The sequence below is a fragment of the Pituophis catenifer genome, unplaced genomic scaffold (genome assembly GCF_029215685.1).
Source record: "Pituophis catenifer annectens isolate HBS135680 unplaced genomic scaffold, rPitCat1.0.hap2 SCAF_2, whole genome shotgun sequence".
Classification (NCBI taxonomy): domain Eukaryota; kingdom Metazoa; phylum Chordata; class Lepidosauria; order Squamata; family Colubridae; genus Pituophis; species Pituophis catenifer.
Genome location: NW_027256882.1, coordinates 93,003,744 through 93,009,866, shown reverse-complemented (window position 1 = coordinate 93,009,866; position 6,123 = coordinate 93,003,744).

Sequence of the window (6,123 nt, the reverse complement as noted above, 5' to 3'; positions counted from 1 at the left end):
CACTATTATTTTTTAGTTCTTCTATTATTCCAAAATGTTGTTTTCCCTTTTTTCATTTACAATCATAATAATTCCAAATTGGGGATATATATAAAAAAAATTACAACTGTAAAATACCTCCTTAATTTCAGAGTCAGTGTAAGGTACAGCTGCATAAATTCAAACTACTTATTTAATTAAAACAATTAATTAAGCAAATACGTTGTCCGATGGCATGAAAGGCTTACAAAGTACATGACCCCAAACTGAACAAAAAGATAATTTCACAGTTGGGGCTCCTGTATCAAAAATGCCTTATTTTTAGATGCTGCATAGCAAATTCTTGGCAAATGTGGTACTGCCAAGAGGGCATTCCTACCAGAGCTTTAATTTTTTTTTTTTCATAAAAGCCTTCAACAAGAGTTCTAAAAACAGCCACAGTATGCATCTGCTTCTTGAAAGGGGGTATAGATCCTTCCGGGGCAAGTAGATTTCTCAATTCCTGGACTAGGGAAATCCCTATCCATAGTCCCCCTTCCCCCAGCACCACCTCTAGTAATATCTTTCTTTCTAAGAATGCTTCTGAGCTATAGACAGGTTCCATTGCTATTTTAGAAAATAACAATTGTCATCCAGAGGAGGGGGGGAAGGCAGGCACAACTACATGATCAATGCAGCAAAAAGAAACAAAGCTCCAATTGCATAATCATGGATGGGTCTGGACTTTGTTGGGAAGTAGGACCATCTATCCAAAAATTGGATTGTCAGAGGAAGTCCTGGAGGATTAGATTAGATAGCAACTTCAGCCCTTTGTTTTCTAACAAAACATTTTGTTCTATCACTTGCATACCAACTTTAACTTCATCCAACTGAACCCAAGACGATAGTATGGTTCCATTCCATGTTGAATGAGAGGCAGAAGGTTCCTGATATCTGTGTGAAACCCTGACCACTCCTGACCTGTCAGTGAACCAACACACAATAATGCCAAAGACTGCTTAAGTCTTTCCCCCTATATTGACACATAGGCAGAAACTGACTTAAGGATGTTTCTCTTTAAAAAATTGACAAAAGAAGCAACTCAGCCATAATAAAAAAAAAATTGCTGAAGACATGGAAATCCTTTATTCACACAATGTGATTCTCCTGATATCAGACCCATCACTCAAAAACTAATACCTGAACACATAAAGGAGTAAAGATTATCATGTCCACAGGGTGAGAAAGCTGCATTTTCTCTCTATTGGACCCTATGTAGTATGTACCCCCTGAGGCAAACATGGTTGTGTGCTTCCTGAACAAAGAACAGGCTTTCCTATAAACATCACTATACCTGTCTTTTTAATTCATGGCTACATTGCCTGTTTTGCTGTCAAATAAATTCTTATCTCCCCACTAAGCAGTTGCCTTGTCTTTTTTGTACCTGGTCTGGTTCAATTTTCTTCTATCATCTGGACCATAGAAAGGATGGAGGGGGGGAGAGTGTAGAGTTAACAAAAACAAATGCATGCTTTAAATCTGGAAAAGTGTTAGAAGCTTTACCCTAATTCGCTGGGATGTAAAAGAAACGGACTGGAAAATGCAGTCAGGCAACTTTTTTATATCATTCTGCAAAAAGAGGCAAAAATCAGCAAAGAAAATTGATTCTCATGCCAAGGATTCTGTTCTGGATAATCAGCTTCATTCCTGCTAAAGTATGATTCAGTGAAGTGTCCAGCTAAGTTTTATACTTCACACCAGCCTCCGAAACATTCTTAAAAATAAAACAATGAGGTAAGTGATGGGGTTAAAATCCTGTACTTTGTTGGGAAAAGTGCCCATCTGCTCAGGAAAAAATGCCAAGATCATAGTTTGGGGAAGAGAGGAAACAATCTCACTATATTGGTTTCTGGTAAAAGGATATTTTATAAATAGAAAACACAGAGCAATATTGTGTTATATTACAGCAGAATATGTGTGTTTATTCCACTGATATATGACTAGAATTATCAAAACCATCAGAAATACTTTTTGAGGGCATCTAGGCATCTGTATTAAGTAAATAATAAGCTTTACCAAACTCATGTAGTTCCACAATTAGTCTAAACTTTAATCAATTAAAAATTCATTAGTTTTGGTCTGAGGGATTCAATATGTTGGCTGGGCTTTTTTTCCCCCAGCTACCTGAAAATTATTTCTAATTTTAGAATTTTGCACAAGTGTACACTTAACTTTCTCAGCAAACTTTCTGTGCAAAATTTAAGCTGACAGTTTGCAGAACCTTATAAAAGGTTAGAGAATGGAAAAATGACATTAAGAGGACTCCAATTAAAAAACTCATTCCCTTCTGATTGTATATTTTATGTACTCTCTATTCCCATGGCACAACTTTTGATGAGTGGGCCAATCTTTGAGCCAATGCATTTTAGACAGAAACTTTTTAATAGGTAAGCAAATGAAACCTTTACAAGACAGAGCATAATTGCAGTTTGTAATTACTGTTTAGATGTCACAGAAGTGAAATTAATCTGAAAAATAGACCTGATTAGAGCGAAGGCCAAATTCTCACAAATCTTCCAAAGTGTAATGTAGTCCGATTACAAGAATAAATTAATATTTCTCAATAGAAAAATAAAAATGCTGCAGAAGCAACTCTGAAAACAGGTTTGATGTCATTATGGCAGAAACCAGGATGAATTTGGATATACAAACATGATTAAAGAAGCATTCCTACTGTGAAAAAAGCTTTATTTTAAATCAACTTCAATAAGAATTAGCTAAGTATTTAATGAGTACACTGAAGCCAGCAGTTTCATTATAGCTTTCTTTTTAAGGAGTAGATGAGAGTTTTCCAGATTAAGGCCACTATGTCCATGGCTCAAAGATGTAAGTAAGGTAAAGGTAAAGGTTCCCCTCACACATATGTGCTAGTCATTCCCGACTCTAGGGGGCGGTGCTCATCTCCATTTCAAAGCCGAAGAGCTAGCGCTGTCCGAAGACATCTCCATGGTCATGTGGCCAGCATGACTAAACACCAAAGGCACACGGAATGCTTTCCCACAAAAAGTGGTCCCTATTTTTCTACTTGCATTTTTTTACGTGCTTTCAAACTGCTAGGTTGGCATAAGCTAGGACAAGTAACGGGAGCTCACCCCATTACGCGGCACTAGGGATTCAAACTGCTGAACTGCTGACCTTTTGATCAACAAGCTCAGCGTCTTAGCCACTGAGCCACTGTGTCCCTTCTCAAAGATGTACTAATTGCCTAATCAATTCCCTTTAGCTAGATTCCACATGCCATGATCGGTCAAGAATCCATGTGGTCAGCCAGACTTTTTCTAAAACCTTGTGCCCATCATTAAACTGTAACAGCTGAAACCAGTCCCACACATCCACACTCATGGTTTTCTGAATGCCATTCCTTAACTTATACAATACAGCATGAACATCAAGCTTTATAAAAACTCCTGACTTTGCTTTTGGGTCTTACATCATTGTCACAGTAGACATCTGAAGATTCCCCGATCTCCATCACTGTGCCTGATTGCAACAGTCCTCTAATCACCCAGAAAACTGTCTACTGGATAGTCACCAGAGAAACAATAATAGCAGCAAAGTAACTTACTTCGCAGTTCTCAATATCAAGTTGAGGACACAATTTTGCACTCTCACCTATTCACACCACTATTCAGTTAATGTATATTTCACTCTGAGATTCAAGCCATTTGCTTTCAAAGTATTATTCCTTATTGGCAGTTCCTCTGAATGAGTCCTCTTGATGTTGCAGGATGCTTTCCATCTTACTGTTCTTGAGGGTCTCAATGCAAATGCACGTTTGGGATTTGTGCAATATGGAAAGGCATAGGAGTAGCCATTCTGATGTGCCTGGATTACATAGTGCCACTGATGGTGGAATCTCCTGCTAATGGGGCCAGGAGAGTTCAATATCCAGGCTCTAGGGGTGGAATCCTGGCCATGGGATGGAAATTCTTTCCATGAGGGAAAGCAACTTTAGGTCCTTTTAGAGCCCCTCAGTAGTGTTCAATACTATTAATTGTGGTATCCTTTTAAGCTGTCTATAATGGTTGGGAACATTTATTTTGCAGCAATTCCATTCTTTTTTAATTAGGAAGTGAAGTTAGAAGGGAAGGGAGGTTGGCTTGGTTGTTCCTCTTTTATAGGTACCAAACCTGATGTTTTTTAGTATCTATATGTAATTGCTGAGAGAAGACATCCAAATTTAGCTTTTGAGCTCAGCCAAAGTCAGCTTGGTGCTTCTTCCTGCTGAGGCAAAAAGATCTGCTACATTATATTTATATATTAAGACTATTGCAGGTATCTCCATAAACAAGTTGCACATAATTAAGAGAAAAAAAATCAACTCCCATTGTTCCCCATCATAAATTATTTTCATCTGTTTTCAAGAAAAAGAACTTCATTCCACAGCGATTTATTAATTTCATTTTAAAACAGAGCTATTTTTCTGCTTCTCTTTACATGGGCTTTCATCTATTCTCAGCAATGTAGAATTATTAAAAACAAAAATAAATAGATTAGAAAAAGCTGTTGTGGTTTAGTGCCCACTGTACAATTATGTTAATGTTTACTAAATCTGAAATGCCAAATGAAGATAGAACAAGACAAAACCGTTCATATTTCTTGGACTCTTTTGTTTATAAATTTGACTGTAATTTTTTCTTATGCAAATTATAAAGTGTAGATGAATCAACATTGCAAAGATAGTAGGTAGCTAAAATATCACTACTACCAATTATCATTAGTAATACTAGGATAAAATATCCAAGCACAATTTTTGGATAAGTATTTTGTTACATAATTGAATTCCTGAGGTGAATTTTAATTACTGTTCTCTTTGTTAGCCAAACTGTACTTTCTAATTTTGAGATAACTCAAATTAGCGCAATAAAATAAAAAATATATATACCCAACATATAGGGAAAAAACAAAAAAACCACTAAAAACAGCACAAAAATTAGGATTATTCTGGAAAGCTGCTTTTGAGAATTGGAAGACTTTCTGAATTGCATGATATATGGTATAAAGAAATGCAATCATGGTGGTGAGGATAAATAGAAGCGAAACATTACTGACTTTCCCTAATACTTTTAATTAGTACAAAACCAACCTCTGGTTACACCATACTAGCAAATTAAAAATTCTATATAGATTGAAGTCAGAAAAATATCTGCCACCCTCACATTTTCCCCAGAAAATAATGGAATTTGAGAAAATTTAATTATTCAATCTGTAGAGATCAAAAATAATTTCATTATCTTGTAACATACACAACTTAATTTGTTCTTTGGTATGTATATGTTAGTATTCATTTTTGCAAGTATTTTTTCTTGGCCCATAAATAATCGTCTTGTATAGAAACTTTTCCTGATTGTGTAGAAATTTAGAAATTAGGAAGAAATGTTTTAAGTGCATGGTATGTGATATACAGTGGGGCAAAAAAGTATTTAGTCAGTCACCAATTGTGCAAGTTCTCCCACTTAAAAAGATGAGAGAGGTCTGTAATTGTCATCATAGGTAGACCTCAACTATAAGAAACAAAATGAGAAAACAAATCCAGACAATCACATTGTCTGATTTGGAAAGAATTTATTTGCAAATTATGGTGGAAAATAAGTATTTGGTCAATATCAAAAGTTCATCTCAATACTTTGTTATATATCCTTTGTTGGCAATGACAGAGGTCAAATGTTTTCTGTAAGTCTTCACAAGGTTGGCACACACTGTTGCTGGTATGTTGGCCCATTCCTCCATGCAGATCTTTTCTAGAGCAGTGATGTTTTGGGGCTGTCGCTGGGCAACACGGACTTTCAACTCCCTCCAAAGGTTTTCTATGGGGTTGAGATCTGGAGACTGGCTAGGCCACTCCAGGACCTTGAAATGCTTCTTACGAAGCCACTCCTTCGTTGCCCGGGCAGTGTGTTTGGGATCATTGTCATGCTGAAAGACCCAGCCACGTTTCATCTTCAATGCCCTTGCTGATGGAAGGAGGTTTGCACTCAAAATCTCACGATACATGGCCCCATTCATTCTTTCTTGTACACGGATCAGTCGTCCTGGTCTCTTTGCAGAGAAACAGCCCCAAAGCATGATGTTGCCACCCCCATGCTTCACAGTAGGTATGGTGTT